Source organism: Lynx canadensis, chromosome D4 (genome assembly GCF_007474595.2).
Source record: "Lynx canadensis isolate LIC74 chromosome D4, mLynCan4.pri.v2, whole genome shotgun sequence".
Lineage (NCBI taxonomy): Eukaryota > Metazoa > Chordata > Mammalia > Carnivora > Felidae > Lynx > Lynx canadensis.
The window spans coordinates 18565517-18584662 of record NC_044315.2 but is presented as its reverse complement, the minus strand read 5'-3'; the positions used below and the strand labels follow the sequence as shown (position 1 = coordinate 18584662).

General features: G+C 41.1%; 1 pseudogene; it reads right to left on the bottom strand.

The window, feature by feature from the left end:
* Window positions 1–381: 381 nt before the first annotated feature.
* On the bottom strand, window positions 382–10207 carry LOC115499063 (annotated as a pseudogene).
* Window positions 10208–19146: the final 8939 nt, after the last annotated feature.

Genomic DNA, 19146 nt, shown 5'->3' with positions numbered 1-19146 from the left:
CTTCCTCAAAAAAGAGACAGGATTCGGCGACTAAGTTTTAATTCTAGGCCCCCAAGCAAAAGTTTCAGAAAAGGACCTTTTAGCCTTTGCTAATTGTAAATTAATCAGCTCTCCAGGGGTGAGAAGGCCCCCTTTTCTCTGCAGCACCCTCCCCCACTCCCCAGTGTTTATGCCTAGAGCAAGAATAAGATATTTTATAAAACAGAGAGGAGCTCTTAGAGAAGACGATATGGTTACTTAGTTGGTGGTGAGGAATACAACACTGGCATAATGGTAATCTGTGAAATGTCCAAAGACGATGAATCCTTTTTCCTTTATTGAGTGGAGTGGTTGGTAGAAAAGCGGTTAAGATAGTAGGCTGTGGAGTCAGACTGCCCAGGTTCAACACCGGACTGTGCCACATAGCCCCTGCGTGAAACAGGAACGACCGAAACCGTTTTTCAACCTCATGAACGAAGATAAGGCTAACACCCACCTCAGGGTCCTATGAGAACAAAAAATGATAAATACCACATATCAGCATTATTGGCACAATACCTAGCAAAGAGGAAGACCAAAAGTGTTACTGGTGATGCTGATAATGATCATTACTCACTAAAGGAAGTGAACAGTTAGGAGCAAGCTGAAAGGTAGACCCCTACTGGGGCTTCAAAACATCTATAGGCAAAAAGTAAATTTCTTGGCCACGCAGGAACTTAAATCAGGTTTACTGTGAATTTACCTATTTCCATGAGTTTCCCGGGAATTCTTTCAGCACACACCTGGCACCAGCTGTCCATCTCCAGATCCTAAGGGAAGCTGGGATCCAGAGCTAGCGAGAGCTAAGACCCACAACTGTTCTTTGTCACTACGGGAGGGAGGTGCTCTGTTTCACTAGCTTGGTGTCTAGAGTGCTGAAACGTAGAACCATTATTCAATTAGCTGCTGGCTGTTGGAAAACAAAAACTTACCTTAACTATGTTTTTTTTTTATTTCTTGCCTGAGACACTATTTCAAATGTTTTGGGGTTCCTACCAGTTGAGATCTCATGTCACTGGTTATATACCAAGCACTCAAAGACACCACCTTAGCTTCTAAACTTACTTAACATATTTTAAAAAATTATAAGTGGCCATTGACACTCATATACTTCAGAGTCTGGTGAAGTTTTGTTTGAGGTGGAAATCAGCAAAAATTTTTGATGTACGGATTATCTTAAAATTTGAGACCTCTCTACTTGGCCATTGGCCTTTGAACTTCTGAAGATGTCTTTGGTAGATGACAACATCTATGGAGACCATAGATGATGAAATAAGACTTCTCCTTGTGAATAATATAAGAATTTAACACTTATATAAAAACCGACTTTTTAGGGGTGCCTGGGTGGCTCAGTCAGTTGAGAGTCTGACTTTGGCTCAGGTCGTGATCTCGCAGGTTCATGAGCTCAAGCCCCACGTCGGGCTCTGTGCTGACAGCTCAGAGCCTGAAGCCTGCTTCGGATTCTTTGTCTCCCTCTCTCTCTGTCCCTCCCCCGCTTGTGCTCTGTCTCTCTCTGTCTCAAAAATAAATACACGCAAAAAAAATTTTTTTTTAATTTAAAAAAACTTTTTAAACAAAGTTTTGTATCACCGAGAATGGTAATTCTGTGATTCTTAGACTAGGAAGGTCTGATTGTAAATGCAAATTGAGTAGGACAACCTCTTTATAATGGTCTTGCTAGAGAAAGAAGAGTCGTGTACGATAGAAACAATAGGAAAGCTGCTTTTTAAAAAATTACAAACAGTACTAACACCAATACAATATAATTACCGTAAAATAGGTCGCTAATTTTGTACAAAATGTCCTTTCTTTTCAACAGCTATCGATTTAGAGTCATGCCTCTCTTAAGTGTCCTACATTAAACAAATGCTTTTGGTACAAACAGTGGTATCGGACGGTATCCTTTAAAGTCTAGTGTTGGGGCGCCTGGGTGGCGCAGTCGGTTAAGCGTCCGACTTCAGCCAGGTCACGATCTCGCGGTCCGTGAGTTCGAGCCCCGCGTCAGGCTCTGGGCTGATGGCTCGGAGCCTGGAGCCTGTTTCCGATTCTGTGTCTCCCTCTCTCTCTGCCCCTCCCCCGTTCATGCTCTGTCTCTCTCTGTCCCAAAAATAAATAAACGTTGAAAAAAAAAATTAAAAAAAAAAATAGAATAAAGTCTAGTTTTATGTTATACATACAGTTTTCTTTTGTCTGCTTTCATACCACAATCAGAAGGCTGCTGGTAAGTCTACTTCAAGAAGAGAAAGAAAACTTGTAAATAAATTTATTATATCATAGCTCTGGCCACAAATCCAGTAACACCCGTTTCAATGCATATACAGATAATTCCTAAGATTATACAACTTAATTTTGAAGATCTTCATGAGAAACTTTGACTATATTAGATTTGAAAGTCTTACATTCCAAACCAGGATGGATTAGCCCAGTTTCCCTTTATCTAAGCAACTGAAGAAAAAAACCCTTAAGATTGACATAGCTTTGTTGTTGTTGTTGTTGTTGCTGTTGTTTACTATAAAAGACAAATATTACAATAAAGTACTTATACATCAAATCTTGCCTTCTATATCTTTACTATACTACAAATGCAGTGCTTAAAAAAATTCTATCAACTTAAGCCTGAAACTCTGTTTCCCAATGGGTGATTATAGTTCAATCACATAACTATGTGTTTTGTTCTCGAACTGCTACTGCTGATTTCTTCAAATTGGAGCTAGAAGTCTAAGCCTCTGCAACAATAGAGTCTCTGGTGATTTAAAAGCAGCGGTGAGGAAATTCAGCTGAATGTGCTTCTTTCTGGTATCAACAAAAAGTTTGTATTCAGTGTCTGCCATTTTAGTCAACAAATGTATCTGAACTGATGATATAAAATCCATTCTAAGTCAAATAAGGATATTTTGCAATGCCAACCTCTTCAGAGTTTTCAGTTCCATAGTATTTCTATAGCTGTGGTGAGGTCTTAATTCAACATCCAGTCCTGAATGTTGGCAAAATCGCATTTGAGGGGGTGTCCCACATACATGTACAGTCTGTCCTATTCCTGCCCTAAAAACCTTACTGGTGTGGGAATGCAAGCTGGTGCAGCCACTCTGGAAAACAGTATAGAGGTTCCTCAAAAAACTAAAAATAGAACTACCTACGACCCAGTCATTGCACTACTAGGCATTTATCCATGGGATACAGGTGTGCTGTTTCGAAGGGACACATGCACCCCCATGTTTATAGAAGCATTATCGACAATAGCCAAAGTATGGCAAGAGCCCAAATGTCCATCCATGGATGAATGGATAAAGAAGATGTGGTATATATATACAATGGAGTATTACTTGGCAATCAAAAAGAGTGAAATCTTGCCATTTGCAACTACGTGGATGGAACTGGAGGGTATCATGCTAAGTGAAATTAGTCAGAGAAAGACAAATACCATATGACTTCACTCATATGAGAACTTTAAGAGACAAAACAGATGAACATAAGGGAAGGGAAACAAAAATGATATAAAAACAGGGAGGGGGACAAAACAGAAGAGACTCATAAATATGGAGAACAAACAGAGGGTTACTGGAAGGCGTATGGGAGGGGGGATGGGCTAAATGGGTAAGGGGCACTAAGGAATCTATTCCTGAAGATATTGTTGCACTATATGCTAACTAATTTGGATGTAAATTAAAAAAAAAAAAAAACCCTATTGGTGTTCTGCAAGGCATGAAGAGCCCTTCACATATCTCCACTGGAGAAAATTACAAGTGCTTTCAGTCCATCTTCACTTATGGCAACTTTCTCTTCTTCTATGACATGTCCTACATAGGCAACAATGAGTTCTGGGATCGGAGGATTAGCATCGAACATTATATACCAGGACTGCAATGCAAGGGTAATCTTCAACAGGTAGTTACAGAGGAGGTAAAATATGGTATTCTCCATAAATTTCTCAATCACTTGACTTCAAGCATTCTGAGCACCTTGAGTCGTGGCATTAGTTAGCTTCTAAGTTTAAGCCTTTCTTGAACATTGTCTTGTGCTGGCAAAGTTCAGGATTGGTCCTGGAATGGTATCTATCACTCCAAGAGCAAGGTGGCCATTTGTTTTTCTCTTTGTATAATTATTTAGCCTGGGCTGGGATTGTGGCTGTCTCTCCTATCTCTGGAGGGTTATTAAGAACCAGATGGGGCAAACATACTTCACCGATAAGTGTTTGAAAGGTTTTCAGGATGTCCTGATGAGAAATGTGGCTGGTATTTCTCAACCAAGGTCAGTTTCCTACTTTTGTCTGCCATTGGGGGTAACCAGCTCTGAGGCTCCAAGGGGAATTGTTATATCCCCAGCATGTCTGCACAGCTATTAATGGAAATATGACCCTAGAAAGTTCACATTAGTGTTGCTATACATTTACATGTGTTATACATTTACATGTGTTACAATAGCATGTGTTATTATATAGTACAGGTAGTTCATTGTTAAAAAAAAAAAAAGTTATATTGATAAGCACACAGAATATACCTCTCCTGAAAGCCTACTGCCCAGAGATTGACATTGTAAATATTTATTATATATCCTCCCCAAATTTTCCAAATAAAAGTTGTCAAGTATTCTCATACTGTCCTATTACCTTCTTTTTCTATCAACGTTTCATGAACATCTGTGAAAAAAAATGAACATGCATGATAATTTTCATGGCTATATCACATTTCCTTGGATCACAACTAATTATTAATAACTAAAATTAATGGGAGCTAATAGTCAAGTGTCTGATCAACTAATACATGGCTGTCTCCTTGAAGAAAGGGACTACTGTGCCTTCAGAGAAGTCCTGCCCCTCACTTTCCTGTGGCCACCTTCCCAATATTTATCAGGACTTTTGCCCATCTATCAGGTCACAATGGAAAAGATGCTCCCAAGGTTGGTTCCAGAAACTTTTGTCAAAATAGGACATAAAGTAACTATAAAATTAAACTATTTTATTTTGTTTACTCTATTTTTGCCATTGTCAGTTATGCCCTGTTCAGTTGTCCAGTCAAGCTCTCCAGGAATATTCCCTGAGTACAAAACCAGAGCATAGCACAAGGAATGCAATACCAATCACACAAATGTCCCCAAGTTTGAACATTATTAGCAGAGAATCTGTTTCTTCCCCTTTACCAGCTTCTAGAGGCTACCCACATTCCCTGGCTCGTGATTCCTTTTCTCCTTCTTCAAAGCCAGTGATATTGCATCCCTCTGGCTATTCTTCTACAGTCACATCTTCTTCTGACCACAGCTGGGAACAGTTCTCTACTTTTAAGGACCCAACTGATTAGATAATCCAAAATAATCTCCCCATCTCAAAGTCCTTAACTCGATCACATCTGCAAGGTTGCTTTTGCCACATAAGGTAACATACTTACAGGTACCAGGAATTAGGACATAAACATCTGGGGGAACCATTATTCTGCCTACTATGATGGCCACCAAGAGCATGTAGCAGTAGCCAACAAAAAGTTTGCTGTGTACCGTCCAGGGGCAAATTATTATACATACTTTATTTTTATTATTATATTGCTATATAATGATAACTGCTTTTATGAGATAAAACACGTAAAAGTAAGACTAGAGGTAATTATACCAAATGGAACTCAAAAGACACGTGGAAGTGAAAGCGAATGATGTCACTGGTTTGGAGAACTGATAGGCACCTTGAAGAATTCCTTCCACATGAAATATTAATGTGTTTTTTTCTTCTGAAAGCTACTCTGCCTCAAGGCTTCAGGTATTTCTCCTGCTCAGGTCAACAACAGGAATTTTCAAAACTTCAGTGGGTTGAAAACGCAGGTAAGTTTTTAGAAAGCATGCTGCTTGCTTGCTTGCTGATTTATTTATTTATTTATTTTTTGCAACTGGGAATTTGGATTATTTACATTGCTTTAAAACTTGTTGCTTTCTTCCCTGCCTTGTGATTGACAACCCCTGGGGGGAAAACAACAAAAACTTGTATCACTGAAAAACTTCACGAGAATAAGGACACTCTGGGTTCCAAAGGATCCTCATTGCCTTTTAACATGTAGTGTAGCTAATTTCCTTGAGGTATAAAACTTGAATTAAAGACGAAAAGAAGAAGAAGAGAAAGTAAATACAAACGAATGAGGATTTGCAGGGACCCAACTGAAGGTATCAGTTGCCCAGGTGCCTTTATTCGGCTAGTTTAATTTGTTCTGTATGTCACACAAAAATGTGGCTGTCACTTCCAAGTGACAAGTGTAATAGAGTGCTTTGTGAGAAACAACTGCGTTATAAATAGTACTTTATGATAGAGTCTCACTGACAACTCATAGTTATCAAACAAAATATGAGGGTGGAAAAATTAACATCTTTTATTATTTTATTATTTATTTATTTATTTATTTATTTATTTAACGTTTATTCATTTTTGAGAGACAGAGACAGAGTGTGAGCGGGGAAGGGGCAGAGAGAGAAAGGGAGACAGAGTCCGAAGCGGGCTCCAGGCTCCGAGCTGTCAGCACAGAGCCCGATGCGGGGCTCGAACTCCCAAACTGCGAGATCATGACCTGAGCCGAAGCTGGACGCTCAACCGACTGAGCCGCCCAGGTGCCCCCAAAATTAACATCTTTTAAAAAACATACACTGGGGGCAGGAGGTAGCTTTGAACTCGATGGCGTGTCTGGCACTATCCCCGTTTTAGGGCAACTCTAGGAGTTGCGTGGATTAGATCTTGGGAGGATGCATGCAGGGGGACTTCAAACATGGTCTTATTCTGGGAGATCCTGCTAAGACTCAGGTAGTCTAACACTCCTATCCGGAGGGGGAGTGGAACTTGAAACATTGCACTATTTTAGGAGATTTTCTCATGGAGGGGCTCAACAAATTTTAGCTGAAGAGAAACCGAAATTTGCAATAGTCATCTTCCTGGTAGAAATGCAGCAGCTCAAGATGTTACAATGGCTTCGTCTGTCGTGGTTACAGGTACCCCCTTCCCTGCCAAGTATGAATAAATTCCTAACAACTTTCTACTGCCTCTCACTCAACAGAGTTCTGTGCTATTTTCTCTGCTTCTCCCAATTTTTTGTATTCCTTCCTTCCCATTACAGTGGCCAGTGGCATATATGGGACTACTTCCTCTTTATGGATAATTCTCATCATCAGAAAGATTGCTGACCCTTTCACTGGTCATCAGATAATGGAGTTGGGGCGGGGGGTGGGGGTGGGAAGCCGATCCAGAGTGATTGCAGACGTTGAGGAAGCCTCAAGCTGCTCTCTCATTCGGTGAGTATGTGTGATATCACATACAAGTGTGAGTAAACTTTGATAGCTTAGGTTCCACTAGAAAATGAACTTCCTAATTTGTCAATCAATAATCAACACTGTTGGATGCTTGCTATAAAAAAAGATCACATACTGCGGCGCCTGAGTGGCTCAGTCGGTCCAACTTCGGCTCAGGTCATGATCTTGCAGTTCATGAGTTCAAGCCCCCGTCAGGCTCTGTGCTGACAGCTCAGAGCCTGCAGCCTGCTTCGAATTCTGTTTCCCACTCTCTCTGTCCCTCTCCTGCTCCCACTCTGTACTCTCTGTCTCTCAAAAATAAATAAACATAAAAAAAAATTTTTTAAAGAGATCACATACTAAGCCCTCTGAAGTCTATAAAAATAAGTAAGATGAGGGGAGGGGTGCCTGGCTGGCTCAGTCAATATAGCATGCTACTCTTCCTCCAGGGTCGTGAGTTTGAGCCCCATGTTGGGCATGGAGATTACTCACACAAATAAACAAACAAATAAGACAAGGGGAAAGTCCTGATCAGATTTGCAATGTAATAAGATTGTTTTAGCTGTATTTCAGAAGAAAGATTCTGGCTGGGAGAGAGAAGGGATTAACAGTTAGGGCATCGGTTTGGTTGTTTTAACAGAAGCCAAATAACCATGGCTTCCTTCAGACAGATTTATTTATTTCTCCCGTAAAAGTTTGAGGTGGCAAACAGTCCAAGAGGATAGGGTTCCTTTTCTCTTGTGGTTCCTTCACACCCTAAGGTTTTCACTTGTAAGGTTGAACCTGACTCACTACTGTCTCATCACAATCCAGACTGCAGAAAGGCAAAAGAAAAGGAGGACAAACATGTTTTTTTTTTTTTAAAGACTGTGGTTCAGAAGGTACACATGTCACTTCCATTCTCAGGTTATTGACCAGAACTTCCTTGGCCAGGTGACATTGTAGCTTGGTCATACGAGGCTGCCAGGGAGGTTGGGAAATGTGGTCTCTAGCTGGGAGGCATGGTGTTCAATTCTAGGAAGAAGGGAATGTGGATATTGGATATAATTAGCCATCCCTGCTACACGAGACAAGACTGGAGGTGAAGAGATTAATTAAGAGACAATTAATGTAATAATTGTGGCCTGGACTAGGCTACTGTCCACGATAACAAGAAAGATTTGAAGAGTATTTGGAAGGAAGAATTGACAGGACTTGGTAATTTATTGAATATGAGGGATAAACGAGAGTAAGGAGTAATTTATTCATTTCTTCAGTATGTATGTAATGAGTCCCTAGTGTGTGCCAAGCATTGCACGAGGTGCTAGATACTATTTGTGCCTTAAGGAACTTAGACACTAAAAGGTGACGTTCAGATTTGTATTAGAAATTACACTGCCATCCATTAAGATACAGAATACAGAAGAAAGAGCAGTTTGAGGGAAAGTGACGAGTATGTGATAATCCTAATAAACCTGAGGTGCCTGTGGGACAATCAATTAGTGATATTCAGGAGATGGTTGAATATTTGAGCCTGAACATCAACAGGGAAATTGGCGTCGAGATACTTATGCTCTGGGGACCATCAGCACAGGTGGTAATTTGCAGCCTACGTGAGTAGTAAGTTTGCCCAAAGAGAAGGTCAAGAAAGAAGAGAGACTCAGAACACACAAGCATTTGAGGAGACCGTAATGGAGAAGGACTGATCAGAAGGTTTAAAGTAAAACTAGGTGAATCCAACATGATGAAAGCAAAGGAAAGAGTCAGATTTAAGAAGTATCGAGTATCCCCAAGAGAGTAAATAAAGTGGAGGCCGAGCCTGGAGGATGGGAGAGGGAGAAGAGTAGGAAGACACAGGACTGCAAGAGGGTGTCTTTTGTGACTGCAAGGGAGACATTTTGTTTTAACTTAAAGGTGGGAGTGAATTGAACATGTTTAAATGATGATGGGAGGCAGTCATACAGAAGAAAGCACTGGTGTTCCAGGAGAGAAAATCAAACTCCTGGAGGGGGTACTTGGGGTAGAAAATGGAGTTTATATAACAAGTAGCTTTATATGGATGGGGCCCTTTCCATCTTATGATCTGAGAAAATTAAGGTAGTGTAGGTATAGATTCAGATATGTTCACGCATTTGTGCCAGAAAATGGAGGCCCCATCTGGAGTCTTCTTTATGGCCTGTAGAAAGAAGCAAAATCATCTGCTGACAGCTACGGGGTGGGGAGATGGTGGGTTGGAAATTTAGGGACACTTACAAGAATTGCCTGATTGTAGGGAGGGAACCAATTGTGTGCAAGGACCATAGCACAAATTTATAGTTGCTTCAATGTTCTGACTGCTCTTGGTGAGGAGACATCTTCTCCAGTGGTATTCACAGCCTAGATAAAGTCCTGGAGGTGGTGGATGATGGGTCCAGGGTTCGATTTTGCTAGGCAGTTGTAACAAAAGAGCTGAAACACAAAACTTCAACCACATTGACAAGAATGTGGTTGAAATGATGGGTAGGGGAGGAAGGGAAGATGGGAGGGGTGCTGCTGGGGAAAATGGAAGGAACATCAAAAATTGGTCTTGGAGAAGATATCTAAGAGAAGATAACTGAGTGTGAGTGTCAGAGCTAGAGAAATAAGGGATTCTGGTCAGAGGCTGGCACAGTTTGGATTAATGCCAACATCCAGATCTGGAGAATCACACATTTTTACAGGATTCCAGAAGCTGGAGGTTTTATTGGTAATAAGAAAAAGCTTAGAGCATGGATGAAGTGACATCTGAACTGGGCCATAAGGACAGGACAGGTTGGCAATAGATTAGATGGAAATAAGATGACGACTTTTATCTGAAAACAAATAGTACTGCTTCGGTCTGGATGGGTAAACTGGGTGCAGATTATGGAAGGAATAGTAACATAACAACAACAGTCACGGATTGTTTTTCATGATGTGCCAGAAACACGCACCTCGGCATTTTACGCATCACAGAGGTTTCTTCCTGTCATCTCCACTCGAATTACTCAAAAGAACTAAAATTCAACACATCGAAGAGTGAACTCTTGATCTTCCTCCCTTATCCCACACCTAATCTCCTTCCAGGGTTAATTTCAAGGATGGATGAGATGAATCCAGGTAGGTAAGCCAAAAACCTAGGAACTATTCTCAACACCTCCCTCTCCCTAGTACACTAGGTCCCATCTGTTGTCAAGTCCTGCTGAGTTGACCTTTTAAATACCTTCCTCCGTCTTATCTTTTTTTCCACACCTCCTAAATCCAAACGATCATCATCCCTCCGTCAATGTACTCCCATGGCCTCTTGATGAGTCCCCTTGACATTACTCTTTACTTCCAATGGATCCTTCTAACAGCAACCTGAGTGATCTTTTCAAGACACAACCAGACCATGTCATTCCTTTCATTTCAAACCAGAGATCTCCAGCGAGGTCCTGAGGTATTGCTGTTTAACAATGATTAGATTCCTACATTTCTTCCAGCACCATGTTGTTCTACAGCATGATCTTAGGCAATTGCCTAATATGTCATCCCTTAAGGTTTATTAATTGGAAAAAAAAAAAACAGAACAAAGCAGAACAAACCTTGCCCTGCTTTGAATAGAGAATGGGAGGAGCCACTAATAAAAGAATGGAAAGGTGCTTTGAACGGAAAAGATACGAAGATGCTAGGTGGTTTATTGATGGGTGCCACAAGAATGCAGAATATAATTTCCTTTTCTTTGAAAGTTATCAATACTTTAATGATAAAACTAGTAACTGCTGTATCCTGACACTTTGCTGGAGGGTCTGGTGGGTTTGAGATGCAAGTCAAATTGGTTAATTCCCCAAAACTTTTACACAATGTTCTTAGAAAAAAACTAACATTTTGACCTTGAAGTCTCAGACTAGAGCATAAAGAAAGGAATTTCTTCAAAATTACTTACAAAAGAGATGTTTTGTAGATAAATGGTGGTAAAAGCAAACCATTTGGTAAGCATTAAAGGCTCTAGGGGTTTGGATAGGTAGTTTTGAGCTACCTGTTGTTCTTGGGAATTTATTTCTGGGGGATATGACCTGTCTGGACCCACAGCGGCTCTCTCTAGTGAATATCAGCTTGATATAGGTCCACCTGGTATCTTCATTTGCTCCTCACCATGTACTCTTCATCCTTGTCTACCTTGCTCCCTCCCCCAGGAGGCTAATCTGTGTAGATTCACACAAACCGACTCCCTTGCCAATGGTTTCCTGTTGGATTTGGCCAGTGGGAAGCCTTTCTAGGAGATAGGAGAGAGAAAAAAGTGACGTCAAGTATTTAATCCCTCTTCTCTCTCTGACCGCTGGCCTCAGGCTGGGCACTTCCCTCCATCCAAGGTCGTTACTCCCCCAAAGGTGGCTGCTCAACAAAACTCTCTCCTTCAGGCTTCTGGTAACCACTTCCTTTCCTTCAGGCCAGGGAGGGTGGTTAACAGTTCTGTTGCTACTAAACCCCAGGTTGGTGTATTATTCCTTGTGGTTCCCTTAAACTCCATATAAATGTCAAGTCCATTTAAAAATAAAACCTCCTTGGGACGCCTGGGTGGCTCAGTCAGTTAAGCACCCGACTTTGGCTCAGGTCATGATCTCACAGTTTGTGAGTTCAAGTCCTGCCTCTGGCTCTGTGCTGACAGCTCAGAGCCTGGAGCCTGCTTTGGACTCTGTGTCTCCCTCTCGCTCTCTGCCCCTTCCCCACTCATGCTTTGTCTTTCTCTCTCTCAAAAATAAATAAACATTAAAAAATTTTTTTAAATAAATAAATAAACCCTTCTAATTACTTTAATTCAAATGTGTGATCTGTTTCTTATTGGACTTTCATTTGACATTTCTATGCATTCTCCAAAGCACAAAAATTCAACTTTTGTTCCTGTTTGTTCTCAAATGATTGACAATGCCTTCTCTCCTATCATCTACTGAGCCACATTCAGAGAGCCAAGATACGAGCCAAAAATGACGTAAACTAAGAGATGACATTAAGGGTGGGGGAACCTGGAGATAAAATTGGTCTTTGAAAGGGGGTGAGCATTCAGGTTAGGGTGGAATTCAAAGATTAAGGTCAATATATTCTAAAAATAAAATGGTTACATTTTGGAGAGATCTAGTTTGAGGTAGTATATAAAAATTCACATCCTTTCTTTGTTTTCCATATTTTAGAGACATGGTATAGAATTCTCATTAAAGTATGAAGTTTGGAGTCCATCTTTCTAGTTACATTTTGATTTTGTCACTTACAAGCTATTTGACACTGGACACATTATTTAACTTTACTGCCTCAGACTCCTTATCCATTAAGTGAGCGTAATATTACTCTTTACTTTTTTTTAAGATTTTGTGAAGATTAAAGGAGTTAGTATATGGAAGTGCTTAGAATATTGCCCAACCCACAGTAAGTGCTCGGTAAATATTAACCATTACTATTTGAAGCCAGAATAAATGCTAGAGTTTACTGGGATTAACTCATGAGACAAAGAAATAAAGGCACAGAGATCAAATTGCTTGGCCAAGGTCACAAAGCAAGGATCAATTTCAGGTTTGTTCAGTGATATATTTGTGTAACCAATATTTATCTCACCAGTATGCAGCAAAAGTTCTGTTAATTTGGCCGACTCTATAAAAATGGTTACAGCCAGGGGCGCCTGGGTGGCGCAGTCGGTTAAGCGTCCGACTTCAGCCAGGTCACGATCTCGCGGTCCGTGAGTTCGAGCCCCGCGTCGGGCTCTGGGCTGATGGCTCAGAGCCTGGAGCCTGTTTCCGATTCTGTGTCTCCCTCTCTCCCTCTGCCCCTCCCCCGTTCATGCTCTGTCTCTCTCTGTCCCAAAAAAAAATAAATAAACGTTGAAAAAAAAATTAAAAAAAAAAATGGTTACAGCCACAATGAGAACTAATCAAACAAACAGCAATAACAACAAACACAACCACAAAACAAAGGCTTGGCTCCCACCTGTTCAGCTGTCTCTCCCCCTTATCATGCCACCCCTGGGGCTGCCTCACTGCCCACTTTGGATTTTAATCAGTTCCTTGTCTAACATCCTTTGGAGAATCTACCTATATTACGTGCGGGGCTTAGGACAGTACGTTTGGTGCTTAGATCTTGGTTTTTGGCAGATATGCAAAAATGAAAAGGAGCAAGATATCTCCCCAGAGACTCCACAGCTGCGCATGTGAAAGAGCACAAATCTCTCCAACTAAGATCTAGCAAAAAAAAAAAGACAAAAAAAATTAAAAATCCTCAAAGTAATTTATGCTCTAAGATTTCCCCCCAGATCTGCATTTTCTGAAAGTCTCAGATGGTATGCTGTGTGTGTGTGTGTGTGTGTGTGTGTGTGTGTACGCGCGCGCGCGCTAATTTCATCCTCCTTGGTCAAACCATCTACTTTGGGGAGCGCAGAAGTCCTGTTGGTTGGAGACTTGTCTCTGCCACTGGGGAGAGCAACATCTTGGTAAATCCTCATTGAACTGTAAAGACAGCTGTAAGCCCTTTACATTCATAAGTGAAATTAAATTGCAGAATTCTGTAGGGTTTGATGCTACCCAAAGATTCCCCAAGTGCAAAGCTAATCCTTGAGTTTAAAAGTAGCAAATCTAAACGCTCCATTCCAGATAGATGATTCCCCTGCCTGCCAGAGAGAAGGGTAGCAAGAGACTTAATCAAATAATAAAACAAAACAAAATCCATAGATAAGTATGGTTGGGTCAGCATAGGACTGGAGGAAGTGCACAACTGAAGTAATCTTCCAGGGAATTTGCGTTTGAAGCAATACTTTAGAAGATTAAAAAGGATTAAATTTTTTTAACATTTTAAATTTGCAGTTAATAATCTTAATTAAAAAAAACTGTTCAGCTTTGGGGAGGGAAGTTAGTATATTTTTCATGATCTGACTGGAGGTCAAAAGTCAGGTGTCAGTTCACTGGGCTAGCATTGTCGACTGGAGGTTTTGGTCTGCTCATTCTTCGTGTGCCTCAGTTTTTCCATTACTGGAAATAATGCATAATCTGTGCGTGATCTGCTTTTCACACAAGCACACCAGTTTCTTTACATAGCGGCAGTTTGGGATTATTAACATTCAATTTGAGTTATGACAATGAAGTTGGTATTTTAGAAAGGCAACTATTGAGACGAATGGAGGATACCAACCATCCCTTCCTATTACTGGAAAAGACATTTAAAATTGTTTGCAGGTGGGGCACCTGAACTGGCTCAGTTGGTACACCGTGCAACTCTTAATCTCCGTGTCGCAATTTCAAGCCCTGCATAGGCATAGAGATTACTTTTGAAAAAAAGAGATAAATGAAAATGAAATTGTTTTGGGGGGAGGAATGCTGTTTGGAATACAAAACACTTTCTACACATGCTCGGTAAGAAATGACAACAGTGAACAATTGAACTTTAAGTCAGGGCGCCCGGGGTGGTTCAGTGGTTTCAGGTCAGGTCGTGGATTTCAGAGTTTGTGAAGTCGAGCCCCGCCCCACCCCTCCGTGTTGGGCTCTGAGCTGACAGTAAGGAGCCTGCTGCTTTGGGTTCTCTGTCTCCCTCTCTCTGCCCCTCCCCTGCTCACTCTCTCTCTCTCTCAAAATAAATAAATAAACATTAAAAAAAAATTGAGCTTTAAGTTGACTTTTAGATGAGCGGATCTGTATTACTTGAGCACATGTCATGAGTCCTCTTGAAAATAAAATAGCACCCTGTGCAATTTGTTCTGTCATATGGTCCGTAAAGGAATCACCAGGTGTTGCCACGAACCCCTGAAATTTACACGTAATATTAACTCATACACAAAAATTTTCTTTAAATGTGGAAATGTGAAGATCCTCAGGTGTTACAGCGTAAACCTCTGCCTTTTCACTGAAGTGAGGACCAGTCATCCTCACCGTCCCCCCCCCCCTTGATGCTTCTCTGAATATCATTACTTTTGGGTGGATCCATGGTTCTTAAAGCCACAGGGATCAAGGTCAGATTTCCCCCTCCACCAGACTCCCCTCTTTCTCTCCTACCCCTTCAGGGATGAGATCAGAAATGCTGACCTCACTTCAAAGGTCAAATGTAGATTTCTCTTCTGATAGCTTTGCATTTTTCTAGCAAGGTTAAATGTCTGTTGTTCACCCTACATTAGGTTGTTAAGGATTCTTTCAAATACATTTTATGGTTTTACTGACAGGCTAGTCAGACTGCACACACTTGGTCTAGATACTTGAAGATGCATCTCAAGTTTCAGGAATTAGCTATTCCTGGAAAATTGAATTTCTTTTTTAGGAGATTGTACTGCATCATATTTCTGATTTGACTTTTTTTATATTATATTAGTATCAAAAACGACAAGAAAATTGTTTCAGGAGGAATCGCTTAGATAAAGTACTAATACATCTCTGTTAAGCATCTTTTGTTTTGTTTACTCCTGAAGATTTTCAACATAGGCTGGCTTTCATTAGCTTTGAGTTAGTTTTTAATTAAACATAGGGAGATTGAGAGCAAGCAAAGGATCTCTGGATAAAATCACCTTGTCCTCAATTAATATGAGGGGCTTTTTACATTGGGACTTTTTAATTTATTACTTTATCTCTGTCTCTCTCCTTGTTTTAAGGTTTCATTTATTATTTTTTTTTTAAGGCTTATTTATTTTGAGAGAGAGACAGAGACAGAGCGCCAGTGGGGTAGGAGCAGAGAGAGAGGGAGACACAGAATCCAAAGCAGACTCCAGGCTCTGAGCTGTCAGCACGGAGCCCGACACTGGGCTCAAACCCACAGACAGCAAGATCATGACCTGAGCCGGAGTCGGACACTTAACCGACTGAGCCACGAGGTGCCCCAAGGTTTTATTTATTTTTAAGTACACTCTACACATGGGGCTCGAATTGATGATCTCGAGATCGGGAGTCACATGCTCTACCGACTGAGCCAGCCAGGTGCCCCAACTTTCTCTTTTATTCTATTAATTTTGGTCTCATGATTTTGAATGTCACCTGCTCCAGTTGGAGTTCTCCATAAAACTCACTGGGGCCCCTGGGTGGCTAAGTGTCTGACTTCGGCTCAGGTCATGATCTTGTGGTTTGTGAGTTCCAGCCCCACGTCAGGACTCTCTGCTGTCAGCACAGAGCCTGCTTCGGAGCCTCGGTCTCCCTCTCTTTCTGCCCTTCCCCTGCTCTCTCTATCTCAAATATAAATAAACATTAAAAAAACCTCACTGTTATAAAGAAATCAAGACATGAAATTAAAAGCTGTTTTATCATTAGGACATCTGGGTGAGGTCTACACAAGGCCCCAGTTATGAGCGATTCACCTGTGTGGTAGGCAGCACCGTGGCTCCCCAAAATGCCCACAACCTAATCCACAGAATCTGCGAACGTTAACTTATATGGCAAAGGAGATTTTGCAAATGTGATTAAGTAAAAGATCTTGAGACGGAGAGATTATCCTGGAGGCCATAAATATCATCATCACAAGTGTCCTTGTGAGAGGGAGGCAGAGGGAAATTTGCCCATGGAACAGGAGAAGGTGATGCGATAAAGGAAGCAGACTCTGAGGATGAAGGAAGGGGCCACAAACCAAATATAGGCGGCTACTAAAAATAGAAAAAGGTAAAGAAACGGATTCTCCACTCAGAGTCTCCAGAAGGAGCCAACTATGTCAAATGTTGATGTTAGCCCTGTGAAACTGATTTTGAACTTCTGACCTCCAGAGCTGCATTGTGTTAAGCCACTAAGTGTATGGTAATCTGTTACAGGATCAGTAGAAAACAAATATTGCTGGCGCTAAGCATTTGCATTTGTATTTATACAAATAATTTTGAACTCTTATTTTAGATTCTTATCCACACTGATTATATCCACAATGACAAACATTACAAAAAATTAAACGGATATTTGGCTCTAGAGTTCTGAATCTTGGCTCTAGTACAAATCATGCTATGATATACATAGAGCCATCTATGATAAGAATGATAGTAATAGAGTATAATAACTTTGAGATTCCTTTTAGAAACTGTATTGGCATCGTATGCAAAAAAAAAATGAGAGACAAAATTTTGTCATTCCTATATTTTAATCTTATTTAACTTCAAGGAGCAAACTAGTGTGGATGTCAAATGTTTCACTTTGATCTTTTACGGCAGAGAGTACTCAACATCCTAAAAATAACAGTATGTGGAGGGGACTGTTTTTCCCAGTGAGATGCTCTGAAAAAATTTCAATCTGTAAATTTCATTGAGACGTTTAGAAAGTTACCAACAACACAGCAGGCGCTTCTGTGTCTGAGTTTCTGCCTAACTCTGCCTGGGGTCTTGTCTGGGGTGTATGTTAAGCTGTTTACTGACACATATAATCAAGATCTCAGGAATCTGGTCACTAGGAACTTGAACCCGATGTTTATATATGTGCTGTAGTCTCCACGGAGCAACCTTCCAGTAGACGACCAAGGCAGACACTTCTCCCATTTCCTGTCCCATTTCCATACCAGCGAAGGTGCTGTTTGCCTCTCCGGTACCCTCTCCAGAACCCTCAGTCCAGAAGAGTGGGATCAACCCTTTCCTACACACAGCGTCTTCCTCTTCATGGCCATCACCATCTCTACCCTCATCACGAACGTCTGCATTGCTAGTATTTGTGGCACACCTAACAGTTAACAAAGAGCTTTCATTTACATGATCTCCTCAGGATGAAAACGAGCACCCTTTGGAGCCAGGTGAAGCTTCTGGGCACTTTATCTTGCAAGGGTTTTACAGAGGAACCAAGGCAACATTATCCTCCCTGCACACTGCCCCAGCACGCTGTGCCTTACATAAGGAGTGCTTGATCCATATGGAGCTACCATTTGTGAATGAGGCTACTACATCTCAGAGAAATTCTGTACTTTTCCCGGTGTCAAAGCGGCAGAGAGGGAATCGCAGACCCTAGAACTCAGGTCCCCTCATCTATTAATTACATGAGGGACAAAAAATATATGTAGTGCCAGGTGTAAGCCCCTGGAAATGGTCATCTCGGTTGAATAAGAGTTAGGGAGATGGGGCACCTGGGTGGCGCAGTCGGTTAAGCGTCCGACTTCAGCCAGGTCACGATCTCACAGTCCGTGAGTTCGAGCCCCGCGTCAGGCTCTGGGCTGATGGCTCGGAGCCTGGAGCCTGTTTCCGATTCTGTGTCTCCCTCTCTCTCTGCCCCTCCCCCGTTCATGCTCTGTCTCTGTCCCAAAAATAAATAAAAACGTTGAAAAAAAAAATTAAAAAAAAAAAAAAGAGGGAGAGGATCAAAAGGAAGTGAGTCATCAGAAGGTACACACTCACTGGCCTTATCTCACCATATGTAAAGAAGAAAGAAGAAAGAAATTAAAATTGACGATATGCCAGCTTTAAACAAAATCAACATCATAATATTGTCACTGGATGTCGACCATTTGTTGTGGAAAAAGAGGAGGGGGACTATAGGTCATTTGTACTTTCTTTGTCCATTATTTTTCTCAGTGGGAAGCAGGAGTTAAGATTTCCTATCCTTTGTGAAACTAAAGACAGTTTCCCTTCTAGACCTTAGTTTTCCTCACCAGTGTTTTACACAGCTAACCCATCTCAGGTTGATACATATGTAAATTCACACAATTGTTCCTATTTGTAAAGGGAAAAGCTACTGTCAATAAAATGTGGCGAGTGCTCTTTTAAAGTCCTCAATCATTCACAGCAAATGTGTTTAAACTGCTAAGGACCAAGGAAGGCATCTTGCTCCCTGTTGGAGACCCAATTCTACCTGGGTCATTGGGAAGCCAATAATCAGTTGGAATACAGAGGATGGAATTTAGGGCATTATATAGGAGGTTCCCTTGTTTCTACCAAAGATCTTAACTCAGATTGATTTGGGTTGATAAAGTTCCACAGTTCTAGGTGAAAGTGTTCATTGGATTGCTACCTCA